The following is a 21,679-nucleotide window of genomic DNA, read 5'->3' on the forward strand; positions in this document are numbered from 1 at the left end:
ACTCTTTTTTAATTCCCTCTTTTCCGCACTCGTATCGTAATGTAGGTACTCATTTTGGGCGGTTGCATCAATCAATGAAATGTGTACATATTTAATATCTAATAGCTACAGCCGTTTAAAATACAGAATTATAATGTTTATTATTCAACATTCTTAAACAAATGACACTTTGATTTGTAGCTGAAAAGTCGATTTGTTACTGAAATGAATAGCCATCACGTGCGTTCCTCATTCAAGGCTGTCGGGAAATATTAATGAGAAAGTGAATGAAAGAAGCTGTCGTTTCATTAATCCACTAGCTTCTGCCTGCGGCTTCGCTCGCGTTAGAAAGAGACAAAAAGTAGCCTATGTCACTATACATCCCTTCAATTATCTCCACTTAAAAAATCACGGCAATTCGTCGCTCCGTTTTGCCGTGAAGGACGGACAAACAAACAGACACACACACTTTTCCATTTATACTGTCAATGAGAATGTGATTTTATTACATACGAGTACATACATACATACAAACACACATATATTCACGCCTGTATTCCCAAACAGGGTACACTATGCAAATTAAGTGGTTAAAATGAAACAAAAGTGTTATATACCGTGACAGGTTGCCAGCCCATCGCACACTACTATGAAAACCATATCCCAAGTCGACTTCTATAACCCACAGGAGGAAAGGGGGTGGTCAAATTCTAAACCCGTCGCAAAAGTTCACACGAAAAGAATGCAACATAACCTAAAAACCTAAACTAACTAACTGGACATTCTCTATTGATGTAAATAAGTAGGTACCTACATTTTTAGGGTTCCGTACCAAAAAGGTACAACAGGAACCCTTATGGTGCGACTCTGTCCGTCTGTCTGTCCGTCTGTCACATTGTTAAATATCTCGAGAACTACTTATGCTATCGATATGAAATTTGGAATAGTTATAAACATTGTGAACCTCTACAAGTTGAAAGTATTTTTTTTTAATTAATTAATATAAATGATAGAAAATGGCCAAAATGAAAGGGGGGCAAACTGAAAATTTCAAGTAACTAGGTCAAGTGGGGTATCGTTAGAAAGAGCTCAAATTGAACATATCAAAACTATTTTTTATAATTTTTTGGTTGTGGAAAAAAAATGTTTTTTGAAGGAAAATGTAAAAAAAAATACCGTCCCCCCCCCCTTATCTCCGAAGTTTACCAATATAAATGTATGAAATTTTCACCAAACATGGGTATTATAATGAATATTACAGGAAAAATAAAATCGTACACGTATCTTGAAAACTTTTTTATTTATTTATAAAAAAACCTTTCAGATTTACATTTTCAATTTCAACACCGTTGCGGGTGTTTATTGTACCCCGTATTTTTTATCAAAATAACAATGAAATTACCTGCTTTCAAATAGAGGCAAAATGGTTAAAATCGGTTCACGCAATAAACAATTATTCCATAAAAATCATCTTTCATACTAGCTCGCGCGCATTAGTTTACTCAATTTGCCGATAGATGTCGCTGTACGTTGAACGCTTATTTCCTACATCGCGTTTTTCCTGATATAATGAGGTCGGTTCAGGAGCGTCGTTGCGACATGTCGTAAGTCGTAAACTATTGAAGCCTAATAGTCTTGATTTTATTTGGACGTTGACTACCAATAAAATTGTATATTAAAATATTACTTGTTATGTGGGAAATTGAGTCTTGAGGGATTTAGTAAAATCTGTAGAGTTCTATGAATAACATTTTGATGATTCAACTATTGAAAGTTTGTACGGAACCCTCGGTGAGCGAGTCCGACTCGCACTTGACCGGTTTTTTAGGGTTCCGTAGTCAACTAGGAACCTTTATAGTTTCGCCATGTCTGTCTGTCCGTCCGTCCGTCCGCGGATAATCTCAGTAACCGTAAGCACTAGGAAGCTGAAATTTGGTACCAATATGTATATCAATCACGCGAACAAAGTGCAAAAATAAAAAATGGAAAAAAATGTTTTATTAGGGTACCCCCCCTACATGTAAAGTGGGGGCTGATATTTTTTTTCATTCCAACCCCAACGTGTGATATATTGTTGGATAGGTATTTAAAAATAAATAAGGGTTTACTAAGATCGTTTTTTGATAATATTAATATTTTCGGAAATAATCGCTTCTAAAGGAAAAAAAAGTGCGTCCCCCCCCCTCCCCCCCCCCCCTCTAACTTTTGAACCATATGTTTAAATCACAAAAGTAGAACTTTATAAAGACTTTCTAGGAAAATTGTTTTGAACTTGATAGGTTCAGTAGTTTTTGAGAAAAATACGGAAAACTACGGAACCCTACACTGAGCGTGGCCCGACACGCTCTTGGCCGGTTTTTTTTAACTAATATTACGAGTAGGTATTTGCGTATTACGTACGTTCGTTAAAATCGAATGAAGTTAAAGTTATTGTTAATAATTTTGGTGGTTAGTGGTTAGCTAAACGCGATTATATTTTTGTCAATTAATGTAGACTGAGTATTTACTATTAGCAGTAGTATTCAAGTACATAGACAAGTATTCCTTCAATTTCCTCAACTATAAACAGAAATGGCCAAGTAATTATAACTTCCTTGTATTAAATACAAGTTCACACGTGCGTTAAATCTTGGATCTTCGTTTAATTAGCAGGACAATTAATTATTCCGTTTAAGGTTTTTACAGATGCCTTTTATAGAAATGAAAAGGCCAGGCACACATCTTTTCATTTTCTCAGCCCTTAGACACAGTGCAATATCAATACACCATGTTTTTTATTACTTCAGTTTATTTCAAGGTAAGTGCGTTTTTCACATTATTCAATCCGATATCGGATGTCGGAAGGATTCCAAAGGCAAAATCAAAGATGGCGGCTTGAATGTATAGGATATCATATGGGTTCTACATCCGATATCGGATCGGATAATGTGAAAATGCACTAAGGCTCATTACCTAAGTCCAAAACAATCAATGTTTCTAAGAAACTAGTGTCTGAATGCTTAATAAATTAAAAATGCATATATTTCATAAATTACAGATTCCAAAATTGGACGTGTGGGATGATATAATTACTAAAACTGTATAAATACTGTGTAGTAAAAAATAATAGAGGCGCCACCGTGTATGTAATAGTATTTTATGCAACTGGTGGTTAAAAGAGGTCAAAAAAGGTGAGTGGCGTGGGTAACAATTGAGGCGAAGCCGAAAATTGTAAACAAAGACGCACGAGCATTTTTTGACTCAGTTAAACACCGTTGCATACAATACTTTTTCTACGACCCAGCACTTACTTTGAAAGAAAATTATAAATTCAACAAATACCTACTTTCAGTCATCTTAGCTATCTAGTGGACCACACCACCTACCATTTTGAATATGCAGTTTGAGTGCATAACATGAAAATAAAACTGTCTATGGTATGTTCTCTGAATACTGGCCACTAAGACGAATCGAGCCGCGTCGAATCGAGTTCTCATACATTTGAATTCGATTTCATACAATATTTTAATTTTCAACGATGAAGTGAGTGGTTTGTTAAGTTGGTAGCAATATTTTATAGAACTTTAACAGCTATATCGTGCTACTGCTACAAAATGTTTTCAGGGTATAGACTAGATAGACTTGTCCTGACATCTTTTATGTAGGGTTTTAAAGTTCTATGTACGACCTTGTAACTCACGAATAACAGTACGGGAGTAGAAAAACCGTTTTACATGTGGCAACTATTGAGACACTTTTGTATGAGAATAGTAAGTGTTGCTATGATAAAAAAAATATTTTCATTTCTACTGTTTTCGCCAAGCTGTAGGAACCTACACATCTTTCTGTCCATATTCTTTTTATGAAATAAATGCCGCTCATCTCTCCATTCGTACGCTCGAAGGCATCAAATGAACGCAGACGGAGACCGGGGGACAAAATGCTAATGATTTATGTTGCTGCTGAGACGTTAGGTGTATCCGTCGGCGTGATAAATGTATTTTGCGCAAATTGTCTACTCTGCACGATTGTCCACGATTTGTAGGGCTACTGGACCGAACCGTTAGAACTAATGAAGTCTTTGTACTACGATGCTAGTTAAGACGCTTCTTTGGCGTCTTATCATCTTCGTTGAATTCATTAGAAAATAAATAAACGAACTAGTTTCAGCTTATACAGTTTTGGTTTCATAAGTTAAATATTTGCATGTAAATTGTGTAGTATTTACATAATGCTAAAAAACCTACATATTTATTGTGTTTAAATCCTGTTACGCAACATATACATATTTAGGTTACGTTTAAGCATATTTGCTTAAACGTAACCTAAATATGTATATGTTGTATTGTTACTTGTAATGTTATTACATTACAAGTAACAATCCAACCGAAATCTAACTTATCATCACTCAAAGCTAGATTCTACACATGTTAGATACATCACGGAAACCAAGCAATTGATCTCCAATACAAGTAGCATCAGGAAGCGCTGAAGGGAGCCTGTAACAATATCCCTGGAATAATTAAGATGGACAAACACGAACGCGCTGACAAGGAGCCCGCCTTGTGTATTCGATTGACATATTGCCTTACGTGGACTGGATATATAGTACGGACTGTCCGTATAATTTTACCATGATAAGATACCTGTGCGGAATTGTCTTTGAAATGTATGCCTACAGTGTTAGTGTACTTAATATTTATTAACTCGACTGAATCCTAAGTAATACATAATGGAATCGTTGTTCTAAGCGCACGGAAGTGCGCAGGCCAAGTTCCAGCAATTTTATTATACAGTAACCGGCCATAAAGAACAGGTACACATAGGTCTTTGGAAAGAGACAATTAACGTCACATAAGCTTTACGAATACGAGAAACCGATGTGCATTATTTATGGCCCTTTACTGTACAAAGTAATTAGGCAAAAAATAATAAGTTCACCTGTTGTCTTTGCACATATACCTACATATATTTACTATCACAGGCTTTAGAATTCAAACAACTTAGCTGATGTTTCCCAAACTTACCGTACGAAACTTATATCCATGGATTGAGCTGCCACATCATTTCCAAAAGTTACAAGTTGAAATGAAACAGGCCAGCAGTACAGTTGGCTGTAATTTATAAGGGCGTTCGACGCGCTTTGACAAGCACTGATTTATGGAGCAACTCCTGACTCAGACGAGCTAACGCCGACTCTGCACGTCGCTTTTGTACTCGTCACGAACGATTCGACAGCTCTACACCATCATAGTTCTGTTGACTGTGCGGAAATTAGCAGCGCGATTCCTTTTTAATTTACGTTTCAAGGGACATTTATCTAAAAAAAGTTCTCGCACTTTTCTATTACTATATACGTTTTACACCTTCATGTCATTAATATAATTTACGGCTTTTAATCATTTAGAACCAGTCGTGTACAGAACTGTGATCTTTGAATAACAATAGAAGGTTCAGTAAATCCATCTAAATACATAAATATAACAGGAAAACCGTTGGGAAAGGTAGGCAAGATATAACAATGGGCTGGTAGGTTGTTCGTGTCCTATTCAAAGTCCCCGCGGGATTTGGAGGGAGATCCCGTGGCCCACTTTCCCCCGTTGCGCTTTCTTTCACCGACGCGTAATGACGCCCGGCTGGGGAAACTTGGAAATATTAAAATGAGCAAGCACTTGTTTCGTAAAACGAGTATTGCTGAAGCCTTCGCACCTTCGGGTGCTTTATGATTCAGTTCGCGAACAAAGCCTCGGAACTTGATTTGCGTGCTTAGCGCAGCTTTATCATGACACTTTTGCTGTCGAGACATAATATCTCAGTAAGCGATGTTTTGCAGACCTTTTGAACAATAAATCTCAATATTGTAACCTTTAAAATTAATAAAGAAATTCAAATAAGCCGTCATTTGTCTGTTTTTCAGTATCATAAATCAAAAACATCACAGTTTACGAAATACATTTTTATAGTAGTGAGCCAAAATGTTGCAAAGCATTTATCGTGGAGATAGTAAAATGTTGAACGAGGGCCAAATATTTATTCAAAGGGCGACATCATGTGAATAACACCATAATATGTTAGGGGTTTCTTTCTATTTTGCGTAATATATTGTTCAGTCATGTATCTTCAGAACTATCGATCAAGGCCGTAACGGTGCCACTGCCAAAAACCATTTCAAAAAGGACTATTTTTATAATATCTTAGATTATCAAAATACGTAAAGGATGCTAAATAATGTAGGTTTTGGAAAGGTCCCCGGAGAGTAATGTCTCCTGCGATTTGACTGTCAAGCTAGAAGAACGACGATAGAAGGCGTTCGACGTCAATGATTTATATCCTCTCTTAGCCTGAATGCTAAAATATCACCTTTTCCGGAACGTCTATTATACTATTGCCTTTAATATTACTTGAGACGTTTTGGTACTGAGCGTGCGATATCTTATGTGCACGCCGGCTTAGCTTGGTGCAAATGTTTGAGTTCGTAACTTTGCATTTTACAGCGTTGGTGCAATTTACTTTATTGTTGGCGCACACCGATACCCACCGACTTTACAGCCGTCGGTAGTTCTGGGAAACAAGTAAATAAACTTTAGGACAAAGTAGACGTCAACGGGATAAAACCACAGGTTCGGGTATATATCATCTCCTGTTCCCAAGCGAAGTCAAAATATTACATGTATACTTAGTACAAAAGTGAAAAGTCACTTATGACAAATATTTATTTATCTAACAAAGCGAAACAATAATACACGCATAATCTATTTACATTTAACCCCTTAACAAGATAAATAAAAGTCATCACCTCGTATGGAGTTTTCACTATGGGCTATAAAGTTTTACGAGCTCTTCTAGTTATATTCGTGACGGGTACAAACGGTGCCACGGTGATGAAGGTGGTAAATGAGGTGTTTTATTCATACCGCTTCGTGCCACAAATGACGGCACATAAATAATAATTAGCTTCGCCAATAAATATGGTGACAATGGATGCATATAATATTTTTATTGGAATAAATATAGCAAATATAAATATAACAATAATACGAGTATCTAATTTAAAAAGCTTACACGTTAAAATTCATGCGGAGATGTTTTTTTTTCATTGTTAAATTTATTTGAAAAGCTTCGTGTTAGCTAAAATATGTTTTATATACGACTATTAAGACCTTAATTTGTATCTTATATTATTTTATTTATTTTTGCTCTGTTACTATTTAGTTAGTACCTATGTTAGTTTATGGGATAAATCTTGGAAGCCTTTGACCCACTTCCCTATTTTATATTGCACTAATAATTTATGTAATTACCTTCATATGTAAACCGCATGATATTTTAATATTATGATGACATAAAGCTGATTATTACGGGGACAGTAGACGTCCAAGAGGAATGTGAAGTAAAACAACGCAAACTAATTATGTCCGGGGCTGTATCCATGGGTAGTATATTAGTTGCTATGGGAAAAAGTAGGTTTCAGTAATTGGTAAAAGTTTATACTTACCAATAAATTCACGCCAATAACTTGATAATAAAATTGATTTAGGTAGTAAAAACAATTTGCTTTAGCTAAGAAAATATAGGAAACTTACTAAAACTTCAATTGGCACAACGTCAAAATATAAATTTATGGTTGATTGATGAAATATAATTATTTTATTTTGGCTGTAAACTCCGCCACATTATAACTAAGCAAGAGTAAATAGACGAGACGCCAGACAAATTACCTACATGTGTTCACTTAATTAGTGTCCAAGAAAACAAACTAAAATATTATTTCGTGGCTGCACGCATTATTTATAGACAAAATTAAGTTAGTTTAGTGGCTAGGTGCGATATGAAGAGACTAATACTATTTTATACAATCATGATATAATACAAAGCTTTTCAGTCGAGTACCATGTTTAGGCATCGTGTGCTTACTGAGTGGCCTAAAAGGTACGAGAGTGAAAAGCTTAATTATATCACTATTGTATACAATACTTTTTCTACGAGTCATCATCTTCATCATCAATGGACAGAAATATCATCATTCATGCAAGTTAAAATTAATGTTAATAGCGTCGTTCACCGTTGTATCAACATCGAATTACCTAGCAACCAATTATTTGTAATAACTGTCTCTGATTATGCGTCTCTGAACCGGCCGATAATGCGACAGATAAAAAAAATGTGTTTCAAATGCAGAAAAATTTGCCAGCTATCACAAATTAGTACAAAAATTGTATGAATTTCTAGTTTTGAAATTATTACAGTTAACTAAAAGTCAACTATAATGAGATTATTATAGTTGAATTGGAACTGCCATAGAGTATCCAATACTGAAAAGTTAGCACTTATAGTTTAGTCTGTGGTGTCCTAATTGACAGATTACAGTTGACGAGTAGAAAAAGTCTAAGTATTACGTGGAGTGGCAAATATTAATTTTATAGAAACTTATTAAGTACATTCAAATGTGTACGTGCTTATTACTTTGCACAAGTAAAATGTCAAATTTTTTTATATTTTAATTTCCAGCGTCACAATATATCAAATTTTATCAAAACAAATTAATAGAGACCGTACCTTTGTCGTGTCTTTGTGTTAAAAAATATGTCTCATTTTATACCGCGGCGACATTCCAGGCAATTTGGTGCCAACAAAGTAGCTACCTATGTTTTATACAGTGATACATCTTTACATAGTGACATTGTAAGACACCTGTACGTGAAACAGGTTAACAAACGGTTAGGCTCATAATTGCATCAAGTGTAAGAAGCGCTGATATCTATTTATTAACTTTTAAATAGCTGTCACAACACACTCAACCTCAAAAGTGCTTAACTTAATGAATGATCAAATTCAAAATTTGTCTAAGCACTGAAAATGTTTCTATAGTCGTTCGTCTCACCAATAAAAATGAATTATCCTATCATCATCATCATCATATCAGCCCTTTATCGCCCACTACTGAGCATAGGCCTCTCTTCTAGTACGCCACTTGTCCCGGTCCTGAGCTAGTCTCATCCAGTTATCCTAGAGGTATAAGGGTTCATATCCCAAGACTAAATAAAAAGAGACGTATTATATGAAACATTATGAAAACTAAATTTACTTATAACAGAATGAAAATAAATGTTATTTTTCAAAACGTCAAAAACTCATAGATAGATAGAGGCTCGGGTCGTCGAACAACTAATTTCTATGTAAGAAATATGTAAGCGATACGCATTGTTCTTGAGACAGTGCCATCTAGCATTTCAGTCGCAAGGTGCGGTGACGAATCTTCCCCAACTATTTATATATTCGTTCTGAATACAGATCTTTCCGCCCCACTAGCCTTGACTTGCATATACTGTGCAAACGGGAATTCAGTGTCCTATTTATTTGGGCTTGACATATTTTTCAATTAGCTGTTACTAACGGAAATATATTACATTCGAATCTATTTAATTTTATTAGAACTTGGACACAAATTAATTAACATGGCATTGACTTGAAACAGTGATGAATACAGAAAGCACGCGGCAAAACTAAATTCACCGGCAACGGCAGTAAAACGTGAGACGGTAAAAAATCCATAAAACACCGAACCACTTAAGAGCGACACGTCTCGGAAGTTCACACTAGAGTTATACACGGTGTAACATTAGGAAAACGAAATATGCCTGCCAAAAAAAGCAAAAACTGGTAGGTAAGGTGCATTAGGGTAATTCCGAAAGTCGTCTAATTATGAAAGTCGCATAAAAATCACCATTAGATATTTCCATCATATCAATTCCCCCTTTCGGAATTAGCAGAGCATTTCTGTCATTCGGAATTACCCTAATGCATCTTAAGTAAAATTATATACTTAATGTCTTAATAAATAAGAGTTTAAGTAAAATTATCAAAAAATATTGTTCTGATTCTTTGAATGTGTTATAATATAAACTTTTTATACAATAGGTAAATTTTATTAGTAAAACTTTCACTTGAAATAATATCTTACATTTTTGCAATTGTTTGATTTTATTTTAGAATAGCACTGACACTTACATTTTCGTACATTTTTTTCCGTAAATCCAAAATTTATTGCAAAGTGTTATTTGTCACTTTTTGACATCTATTATCATCATCATTGAAAATGACGAAATCTAGAAAAGTTTTAATGCCATATTAGATGTGATCAGGAATACGCTCTCAACACTATTCGTTTTCCTCGTGCTACACCGTGTATTGTACTGGTATTGTATCATCCTCGGCACGGCGGTATTAATTATTTGCATATTAATACACGAGAATTAACTCGCTCTCGAAGACAATAGAAGGCCGCCGCCGCCGTGTCATAGCAATAGAATTCGCCTTGGCACTCGGTCGTAGATTACTCGGGGAGATTTGGCTCTTCGACAACTGTCGGGCATGCAGCTAAGAAACGATTCGTTCGATGACAACATTTATATTATTCTTTTTCGCTTATAAGGATTTTACCGTTTCAATAAAAATAAATGATGAGTACTTAATTTATGTTTTGTCTTAGTCTTTGAGTAAAAAAAGGAATTACAGAATTTTACTCGAATTTCACTTGCCGTAATTTTGTTATTTTTTGGAAATTAAATCAATCCCATTTTTTGGTTTTACATTCATATGTAAACGGGATAAAAATGCAATATTTTGATGGTATGAAGTTGGTTTGTTCATAAAGACAAGAGATTGGCCATGTAGGAGAATTAGGTGATAAAGCAACGCAACTTGTTACGTTTGGGAATTTTAGTATCGTTGCGCTGAGTTATCTGTGCTAAGAAAGATACCCTCCTATAATACTCATCGACAAAAATTTGAAATAAAATGTTTATTTTCAAATAATATACCTATTTTAGGTAAGTTACCCCCATGCACCATACGTGGTAGTTAACCTACTTTTCTTCACACCTTAACGCAATATCTACTATTTGGCCATAAGCTTGTATACTATACATACTGTGTATAGTATACAGATGTATAGTATACAGGTTGGTCGTGATCTGTCCCACTTAAAGTTTAAAATTAATTAGTTATTTGTTTTACAAGGGGCAAAGTTGTTGTTTAACCGCACGTGCTAATATTGACACCCGAGCAAGCGAAAGATTTCAGTATTGAACCGCGAGCGTAGCGAGTGGTTCAAAAAGTGGAATCTTGAGCGTTGCGAGGGTTTCAAGGCACGAAGGTTAAACAAACTTTGCCACCGAGTGAAACACAAAATTTTTCACCACACCAACACGAACAAAATACTAACTATAAAACATCAGATAAATCAAATCCATCAATCTATTCAATATTTATGATTCAAAATCATCATTTATAGGTAAATTCTACCAGCCAGCTGAATTACTTTGATTCTGAAATTACTTTGCACTTTTGTGGATAAAATGCAATTTTGCTATCTGTTTTCGAATAGCAAAGTAAGTCTTTACCAGTTGGTGTGGTGAAAAATATATTATTATGTTCAAAAAAACGCTTCGAAAACTCTCTGAATTGTCTGTGATCTTAAATCCAGGGGGCCAATTTTTGAATCTGTGCCATTCGATTTCATGAAATTCGTTTAATAATATCTCCACTGCTTTTAAATTCTACTAACTAAATCGAAAACGAGTGGTCATTACCAATAGCTTTAAAATTACTAGCCGTCATTTTTCAAAAATAGCATTACGTCGTTTTCCACAGACTTTCGTGCGTTCGAAATTCAAAAATCGATCCCCAGTTCCTGTTTTATTCCCGTTTCGTATATTCCGAATTTTATAATATGAAACGAATTGAAGGCACATACTTAATCAATATACAAAATAAAAACATCGCCAGTGGCATATTAGATCAAGAGCCCAGGCCCGCCAGACCTTCCTCAAATTCTCAAGGATGAAACTCTGGGACAATGTAGAGTTCACATCGGCGTTTAATGTGTGCATATTTTCTAGTTCGGCCCATCGGCCAATTTTTTGCTATCAAGTGATGAAGTTGAAAAAAAAAAGTGCTTACTTTCCTTAAATTCTCAAGGCTGATTTTTATATATGTGTTAGAGCACGTTGTTAGAAATTGGTTATCATCAATGCCAGACCGTTTCCGCCGGCCATAACTTTTACCAGACGCGACAAAGTTGGCAAAAAACGACTCTAACTTACCTCATTTTCTCAAGCCTGATTTTGATATATGATACGCAGGGACCTATAACTAGACCGTTTGTAAGCAGCCAGACCAATCGGATGGACCCAACCATCCGCCAGACCGACTTAAAGTTTCGATATGAGCATTAGTAGAATTGAAATATTCCGGGTCTATAAAAGCTAAAAACTTGAATTTTCTACATTAAGCTACGTGTATATTGTATACTTGACGTAATAAGCGACTTTCAAAAATTTTACTTCTAAGGAAATAAAAAAATGAAAGTTTATATGTGGTGCAAGATTAATTTTAAGCTATGAATTTTATTTACACTGCGTAAGTACATGTGTATTTTATTATAAATATAACTTTTACCAGACGCGACAAAGTTGGCAATAAACGACTCTAACTTACCTCATTTTCTCAAGCCTGATTTTGATATGTGATACGCAGGGACCTGTAACTAGACCGTTTGTAAGCAGCCAGACCAATCGGATGGACCCAACCATCCGCCAGACCGACTTAAAGTTTCGATATGAGCATTAGTAGAATTGAAATATTCCGGGTCTATAAAAGCTAAAAACTTGAATTTTCTACATTAAGCTACGTGTATATTGTATACTTGACGTAATAAGCGACTTTCAAAAATTTTTACTTCTAAGGAAATAAAAAAATTAAAGTTTATATGTGGTGCAAGATTAATTTTAAGCTAAGAATTTTATTTACACTGCGTAAGTACATGTGTATTTTATTATAAATATAACTTTTACCAGACGCGACAAAGTTGGCAAAAAACGACTCTAACTTACCTCATTTTCTCAAGCCTGATTTTGGTATATGATACGCAGGGACCTGTAACCAGACCGTTTGTAAGCAGCCAGACCAATCGGATGGACCCAACCATCCGCCAGACCGACTTAAAGTTTCGATATGAGCATTAGTAGAATTGAAATATTCTGGGTATATAAAAGCTAAAAACTTGAATTTTCTACATTAAGCTACGTGTATATTGTATACTTGACGTAATAAGCGACTTCAAAAATTTTACTTCTAAGGAAATAAAAAAATGAAAGTTTATATGTGGTGCAAGATTAATTTAAAGCTATGAATTTTATTTACACTGCGTAAGTACATGTGTATTTTATTATAAATATAACTTTTACCAGACGCGACAAAGTTGGCAAAAAACGACTCTAACTTAACTCATTTTCTCAAGCCTGATTTTGATATATGATACGCAGGGACCTGTAACTAGACCATTTGTAAGCAGCCAGACTAATCGGATGGACCCAACCATCCGCCAGACCGACTTAAAGTTTCGATATGAGCATTAGTAGAATTGAAATATTCCGGGTCTATAAAAGCTAAAAACTTGAATAACGAATTGAATTTTATATTATAAATAACGTAAACGCAGTGTAAATAAAATTCATAGCTTAAAATTAATCTTGCACCACATATAAACTTTCATTTTTTTATTTCCTTAGAAGTAAAATTTTTGAAAGTCGCTTATTACGTCAAGTATACAATATACAATATACACGTAGCTTAATGTAGAAAATTCAAGTTTTTAGCTTTTATAGACCCAGAATATTTCAATTCTACTAATGCTCATATCGAAACTTTAAGTCGGTCTAGCGGATGGTTGGGTCCATCCGATTGGTCTGGCTGCTTACAAATGGTCTAGTTACAGGTCCCTGCGTATCATATATCAAAATCAGGCTTGAGAAAATGAGGTAAGTTAGAGTCGTTTTTTGCCAACTTTGTCGCGTCTGGTAAAAGTTATATTTATAATAAAATACACATGTACTTACGCAGTGTAAATAAAATTCATAGCTTAAAATTAATCTTGCACCACATATAAACTTTCATTTTTTATTTCCTTAGAAGTAAAATTTTTGAAAGTCGCTTATTACGTCAAGTATACAATATACAATATACACGTAGCTTAATGTAGAAAATTCAAGTTTTTAGCTTTTATAGACCCAGAATATTTCAATTCTACTAATGCTCATATCGAAACTTTAAGTCGGTCTGGCGGATGGTTAGGTCCATCCGATTGGTCTGGCTGCTTACAAATGGTCTAGTTACAGGTCCCTGCGTATCATATATCAAAATCAGCTTGAGAAAATGAGGTAAGTTAGAGTCGTTTTTTGCCAACTTTGTCGCGTCTGGTAAAAGTTATGGCCGGCGGAAACGGTCTGGCATTGATGATAACCAATTTCTAACAACGTGCTCTAACACATATATAAAAATCAGCCTTGAGAATTTAAGGAAAGTAAGCACTTTTTTTTTTCATCTTCATCACTTGATAGCAAAAAATTGGCCGATGGGCCGAACTAGAAAATATGCACACATTAACCGCCGATATGAACTCTACATTGTCCCAAAATTTCATCCTTGAGAATTTGAGGAAGGTCTGGCGGGCCTGGGCTCTGGGTCTATATTAATCTTTTCCCCTCACTAGCTCGGAAACACGTGTTTTGTCCTTTAATACCAGCGGGTAAAACCGCATTTTATCCACTAGTGGGTAAAGTAATTTGACCTTGAATAAAGTAAAATGAACTGCTATAAAATTGATAAAAGTAGGTGAATCTAGTAATAAAGATGATTTACCACCTGTGGAACTACTGGAAGCAGTGATAAACGCATTTTTTGAGTTGTAGTTTCCTCGCTATAGTGAGGGGAAAAGTTTTGTGTTACACTCGGGTGCAAATGTATTTTACTTCTCGTGTGTTAAAAAACTCGCAAGTTCAGGATTCTATTCTCGAACCACTCGCTTCGCTCGTAGTTCAACTATAGAATCCTTTCACTTGCTCGTTTTTCAATTCCACACTCGGCGTTAAAATACAACTTTGCCCCCTTGTATAACAAATAACTATAAGTGAGTCGGTATTCATGTAATAGCAAATGTAAGTCCGATAATATAATACACGTAGCAATCGCCGACAGATTTAGGAGTTCACGATGTCACACTGCGCTTTATTTATTATCAACCTTTGCTAAGCGTCTTTACGCATACCGCGTGGTGTTAATAGCCCATTTCACGTCCGGTATATAATTTAAACAATTTTTGGTACATGTTCCAAATGGTAATTTTAAATGAACAGAAAATTTCACAAATTCCTACCCATTTTTAGGGTTCCGTAGTCAACTAGGAACCCTTATAGTTTCGCCATGTCTGTCTGTCTGTCTGTCTGTCCGTCCGTCCGTCCGTCCGTCCGTCCGTCCGTCCGTCCGTCCGTCCGTCCGTCCGTCCGTCCGTCCGTCCGTCCGTCCGTCCGTCCGTCCGTCCGTCCGCGGATAATCTCAGTGACCGTTAGCACTAGAAAGCTGAAATTTGGTACCAATATGTATGTCAATCACGCCGACAAAGTGGTAAAATAAAAAGTGGAAAAAAATGTTTTTTTAGGGTACCCCCCTACATGTAAAGTGGGGACAGATTTTTTTTTCATTCCAACCCCCACGTGTGATATATTGTTGGATAGGTATTTAAAAATGAAGAAGGTTTTACTTAAATCGTTTTTTGATAATATTAATATTTTCGGAAATAATCGCTCCTAAAGGAATAAAAGTGTCCCCCCCCCCCCTCTAACTTTTAAACCATATGTTTAAAAAATATGAAAAAAAATCACAAAAGCAGAACTTTATAAAGACTTTCTAGGAAAATTGTTTTGAACTTGATAGGTTCAGTAGTTTTTGAGAAAAATACGGAAAACTACGGAACCCTACACTGAGCGTGGCCCGACACGCTCTTGGCCGGTTTTTGTTATTGCTGTAAACATATTAACAAACATGTATGCTTACAATCTACCACTGAACTACTGAAGTATTCTGATACACCTTGGCCTTAATATGTTTTTGCTGCTAGCGGGACGCAGATAACGATTTCCTATATTCTCGTAGGTTTCATACTCGTAGTGCACGGGGTCTAGAGCTGCTCTTAAGAGTGCAAACTCGCAACAACTTTGTTAAACAAACTGGGTAGTGCACGACTCAACACGGCGTTATAGTTGAACGTTTCAACATCGTTTAATAATAATTTCTATGTATTCATGGTTATGTTACACGAATGGTAGTTTTCACACAGCAATCTAGTGAGTCTAATTTTGTAAAAACAGGCGACTTTATTTAAAAAGTCGAAACTAGCTCATTTTAGGTACTTAAAGGATATTTGTGACGTTATCTGGGTAAAGGGTCATACATACATATAATCGCCTGTATCCCATAAAGTGGTAGGCAGAGCACATGAACCACTCAGGTCTCACTGCCACTCTTGGCAAAGAGGGGTTGAATGAAGACGAAATTGTGACATTGCAGTGTGTATGTGTTTATATATATGGCATAGCTCTTACCTATTTATAAATACATTTATGGATTGATTTGATGCATGTGGTGTTTACCTTTAAGTAATTGTTACGCTTAGCGATCATAATCATAATAGTTGAATTTATGCCAATAATGGTGTAAACAATTGTTGGTAAACCAATAAATATAAAATAAAAAATAAAAATAAAGGGACCTTATTTTCGATGGCGCTAACGTCCCGCGGCGTCATATGTATACGAACATCGCTCATAACGCCGTAAGCGCCATCGATAATAAGGTCTCTTTACCCAGATAACGTCACATTTTTTTAAAGAAAAACATTTTTTGTTTTTCTCGGCAGGAATCAGACTGAGTAAAAACTAGAAAATCTAAACAGTCAAAGCTGAAGACCGTGTAACCGCTTAGCCGCGTAAGCTGAAGACCCGGGTTCGATTCCCGGCTCGGCCACCAGTGGGCCTTGCCGTTTTTTCTTTCGTGTATGATATCTATTTCAATTTATAATTTATATATAGTAGTGTGACTACTTGAAAAAAAAAGAACAAATCAAAAAAAGTATTCAATAAAATAATTTGATTTGTTCCCTAGTTACCTAGACAGTCAAATTAAAACTGCATAGACTGGTGAAATATAAAAGCGAATTATTTTGATTTTAACGTCGAGTTTTGATTCCCTAGCTTAAAGAGTGATTTTCAATAAATAATCTATGATCTCAGTTTTGTTTGTTTTTAAAAATACATATTGATTCCACACTTTAAATAGTACTGCTGTAGTACAATAAAGTGCCAAGTTTATAAAGAGCCACCTATTTCGTGAACCCATTCTTTTATTTCACTGCTTTCTTTGTTCCCAGAATGTACACTTTATTCAAACGCGGAATCTAAATTGCTTTTAAAAGAAGTCTAAAACAATGCAATTTTAGAAAGCTTGAACGAGCTTTACGGTTCCTTGAAGCTAATAGAGATAAGCTCGATAAACTTGATAGCAAAGAAATCAAACAGGGTGATTTCTTATGAGCCAGTTACCTGCATTAATTTATTTATTTTTATTTCAAATACGTTACACAGTATGACAGTAAAAACCAAAGCACTGAGTAACTAAAATACATAAAAGCATAACAAATAAACACATCAAAGTAAGAAAAAATCAACACATCACAAATTATCTGGATTTAGGTGACAACGTAACGTCCAGGCTTCGTTGCGTCGTCTGTCCGGGCGTAGTATTAATATTCGAGGCTTCGTTGCGTCGTCTGTCCGGGCGTAGTATTAATATTCGAGGCTTCGTTGCGTCGTCTGTCCGGGCGTAGTATTAATATTCGATGTTAATATACGAATAGGCCATACTGAACAATTTCCATACGGTCATACGGAAATTGGAAAAAATGGACTCTCCTACTGAAAGTGTCAACGTCAGACCAGCAAAAATGTATGAAACAACATTTTTCTACTTTTCCTATTTATTAGGACAATGTCATTGCGATTTTAAAGGGCCAGACATTTTACATATAAGTATTAACAAGTTTTGTCTGTTGAGAATGCCTGACAGGAGAGGATACCTAAGTTTAAGCTTTCTTCTAAAGCTAATATGTACCTATAAACTTTTTATCTGATTGAACTCTTGGATTTAACTGCGTAGAGGGGTACTCCTGATAGATTAACTAACGTATTATAATGAAATCATTCGCTATATATTATGAGCTTAAGTAGTATGTATCTATACATGAATAATCAGGCAATCGCCTGTTGTTTTGCCTCATTTTGATTATTTTGTATTGAGGGGTTATATAAAAAGTAGTAGGCACTCTTGATTCTTCATATACGGATAAAAAGTTGCATTTTATTCACGAGAGTGCAAAGTACCTAATTTCATACCAATTTTAGTTGATGCGCAAAGTTGGTTGGTTGAATTACTTTTTAATGATGATTTTGAATCACAAATGTTTAATAAATTGATGGATTTGGTTTACTTTGATGTTTTAGACTTAGTTTTTTCTTGTGTTGATGTGGTGAAATATACTATTTTTCATTCGGTGGCAAAAGGTTTACTTATAACCTTCGTGCCTTGAAACTCCCGCGAGGCTCAAGATTCCACTTCTAGAACTACTCACTACGCTCATGATTCAATTTTGGAATCTTTCGCTTGCTCTGGTATCAATATTGGCACGTGCAGTTAAAGAACAACTTCGCCCCTTGTAATGTGTGTAGGCAGAGGAAAAACATTCAATCTATAACCTGTTTATATTATGTAGGTACATGATCCTAGTTTCAATTGAAATTGTAGTCTATTTACACTGACAATAAAAGAATACATATGAAACAGAAAATAAAAGTCGTATTAGGAGTATATTATTTGCGTATTGATAGTTATATCAATACATACTCAGAGCATGTGTAACTATCTATGTTTGCCTGTTTAGGGTTCCGTACAAAAGGAACCCTTAGACCGTTTTCACATTATCCGATCCGATATCGGATGTCGGAAGAATTTCAATAGAAAAAGTCCAAGATAGCGCCTGTAATGTATGGGATATCGGTCCGACATCCGATATCGGATCGGATAATGTGAAAACGCACTTATGGTGTAACTCTGTCTGTCTGTCACATTACTAAAAAAAATTTAATGCTTTCTTCTGACAACGTGTCAGTCCTTATAAGTAACTATCTTTTGCCCGCGGCTTCGCTCGCGTTAGAAAGAGACAAAAAGTAGCCTATGTCACTTTTCATTCTATCTCCACATAAAAAATCACGACAATTCGTTGCTCCGTTTTGCCGTGAAGGACGGACAAACAAACAGATACACACACTTTCCCATTATAATATTAGTATGGATTACTTAAATAGAAATGGCTTTTCTTCACGTTGGAGAAAAAGGGAGGCATACAGATCTATGATCATATTTCTAAGATAAACATATGATACTGTACTATCGGCCTACCATATACCGATTGTTTGTCTCAAGTAATGAAAAAATCTGTATAGGTATTTTCGCAAATATTACAAAATATATTTGGAACCTTAGGAACCGTCGAAAAATGCAAACGAGTTAACCACTACCCTAATTAGGGATATTAATTAATTTAAGACACTAAGGCCCACTTTCACCAACCACTTAACTCAGGGTTAGTGGGCTGTCAACTGTCAAAATCCATATAAAATGGTGGGTTAACCCTCGGGTTAACTCTCCATTTTCATTGGTGCAAGTGGCCCTAAGAAGAATAGTCGGTAACAGGTTTATAAAACTGAAAACGCTATACGTAGGTATATGTAGGTAAGGTGCATTAGGGTAATTCCTAAAGTCGTCTAATTTCGAAAGTCGCATAAAAATCACCATTATTTCCATCATATCAAGCTCCCCCTTTCGAAATTACCCGAGCATTTCTGTCATTCGTAATTACCCTAATGCACCTTATATAGTTAAAAGATAAATAAAATCACCGGTAAAGAGCTTGGCAAACAAGGAATTTCAGCAAATCTTTGCAATTGTATATCACGATATTATGATAAAAGCTCTGCCCTCGTATAGGTACTCATAAATTAGATCATCAGCTGAGTAAAATACGTAAAATCCAGTTGTGCTGCTATAAAATCTTAATATATTAGATCAAAAAGCGTGATGAGGCAATCCCTTAACCGTTAACATATAGGTCAGCTTTCTGTTAAAGTAAACAAAATACCTAAGTATAAATCAGTTTAGATAATTCTTAACCGTAAATCGTATTCGTAATTCTTATAATGGCATATAAACTTGAACACAGAATAAAGATTGTTGAAACGAAAGTAAAACAGATGTTTTTAGTGTAGATACACTATCAAGAAAAAGAACTTACCTAACCGGTTAAGGCCGATTTGATCTCCTCTCCTTATCACAAACACAATTTAACTATGTTCAAGTACTTTCACTGTATCACTTTGAAAACAACCCAGCACAACCGCCATCTCAATGATAATGGAGCTTGCAAGTTTTTGCTTCAGTTCTCTATTAAAAGTATTCACAACCTCATGGGAAATTCAGGAAAAATCGAGTCCTAAATGTAACACAGACAACCTTTGTAACATTGCTAACAGTAGAAGTAGAAACATGAACACCAGAACAGGTATCTATTTAGTACTCGAATTCTTAATATATTATCCTTTATTAATATACATTTATCAGTATTACTTTGCTTTCCTAGCGTTTAATCACAACATGGATTGATTTTACAACCAGACTTGATTATTATTGATAGGTCCGTGAGCAGAGGGCGGCCGATCCACACATCCTACGTTATCACAACCGGTTGCTTCCCGTCAGTCCGACATCGTCCGCAACAACACTCTTCGGCAGGTTCCCTCCATATCCGCTCCACCGTACACTACAATTATTTAAACTAATCGTTATTCACAACACTGAAGAGGTAAACATTGATAGTATGCAGAAATTTACATCTTGCTAACTTTCCATGTCTTTCATCACAAAACTATATAACTACATTCCGATCATCCCTTCCACCGCATCGGACGCACTTTATTATAATATCAACATATTTTATATAGGGTTTATTTGATGATTGTTTTTGGCACAGTCAGGTTTGACAGTTTTCATGTTTCGCACGTGACGAGTGACACACGCTCCGCGGACGCGGGACCGCGGGACCGCGAGGTTTTCTCGAGCACTACGACCGTCCACTGAACACGCGCCGCTACGGGCCATATGCATTTAAAAATAGTTATCTCTTTCGCGAATCGTGTCAGCCCATCTTACTAATATGCGATAAACAACCGTAAGTCGGAGGACGGCGGTGAATGTCAGGTGTTGTGCGCGCTGTCAGTGAAACTGTGTTTTCAGTTTCCGAACGCGACGTGTGTTGCTCTTACTGTTTGTGCTGTGTTACTAGAGGCAGAGGCACGCGTTTCTCGCTGCAACTGCTGAAAGGCGAAACCTGTTGAAATAGGACGGGAGGCTGGGCGCAAGCGAGATGTCGCTCTCTCTCGCGATCTCTCGCCTAGTTTCAGCCGCTTACTTCACTACGCAAGCGTGTGTGCGTGAAAACTCGCGTGGCCACGAGCAGCGAATCGGTGTTAGTGAGTTGTGGAAAACTCTCTTAGGCCGCTTTCACAAACGCGTGGGTTTTCTTGAGTAACGACGGTTGTCCTAATAGATTCCATTGTGTGTACATCGTATGCCGTCTATCGTCTTTGATGTTTTGTTTCTGCTTAGTACCAACTTGAATGGATTAAAATAAAATTAATATAGTCTACAGTTTGCTTAATACAAGTAATTGAGTCATGCAAAATAAATCAATGACGTCTAAATAAAACCCAAAAATCAT

General features: G+C 35.8%; 1 protein-coding gene across 1 annotated transcript in view; it reads right to left on the reverse strand.

Annotated features, from left to right (window-relative positions):
* The window catches only part of LOC125232734 (mucin-12), a 321,469-nt gene extending 299,844 nt beyond the window's left edge, over positions 1 to 21,625 (reverse strand). The window contains exons 1-2 of the mRNA XM_048138493.1: positions 20,515 to 21,625; positions 20,198 to 20,395 (exon numbers count right to left, since the gene is read on the reverse strand). The gene's annotated coding sequence lies outside the window, so the exon portion shown is untranslated. The remainder of the gene's footprint in view (positions 1 to 20,197; positions 20,396 to 20,514) is intronic.
* Between the last annotated feature and the right edge of the window lie 54 nt (positions 21,626 to 21,679).

Source organism: Leguminivora glycinivorella, chromosome 13, assembly GCF_023078275.1.
Source record: "Leguminivora glycinivorella isolate SPB_JAAS2020 chromosome 13, LegGlyc_1.1, whole genome shotgun sequence".
In the NCBI taxonomy this organism is placed as follows: Eukaryota; Metazoa; Arthropoda; class Insecta; order Lepidoptera; family Tortricidae; genus Leguminivora; species Leguminivora glycinivorella.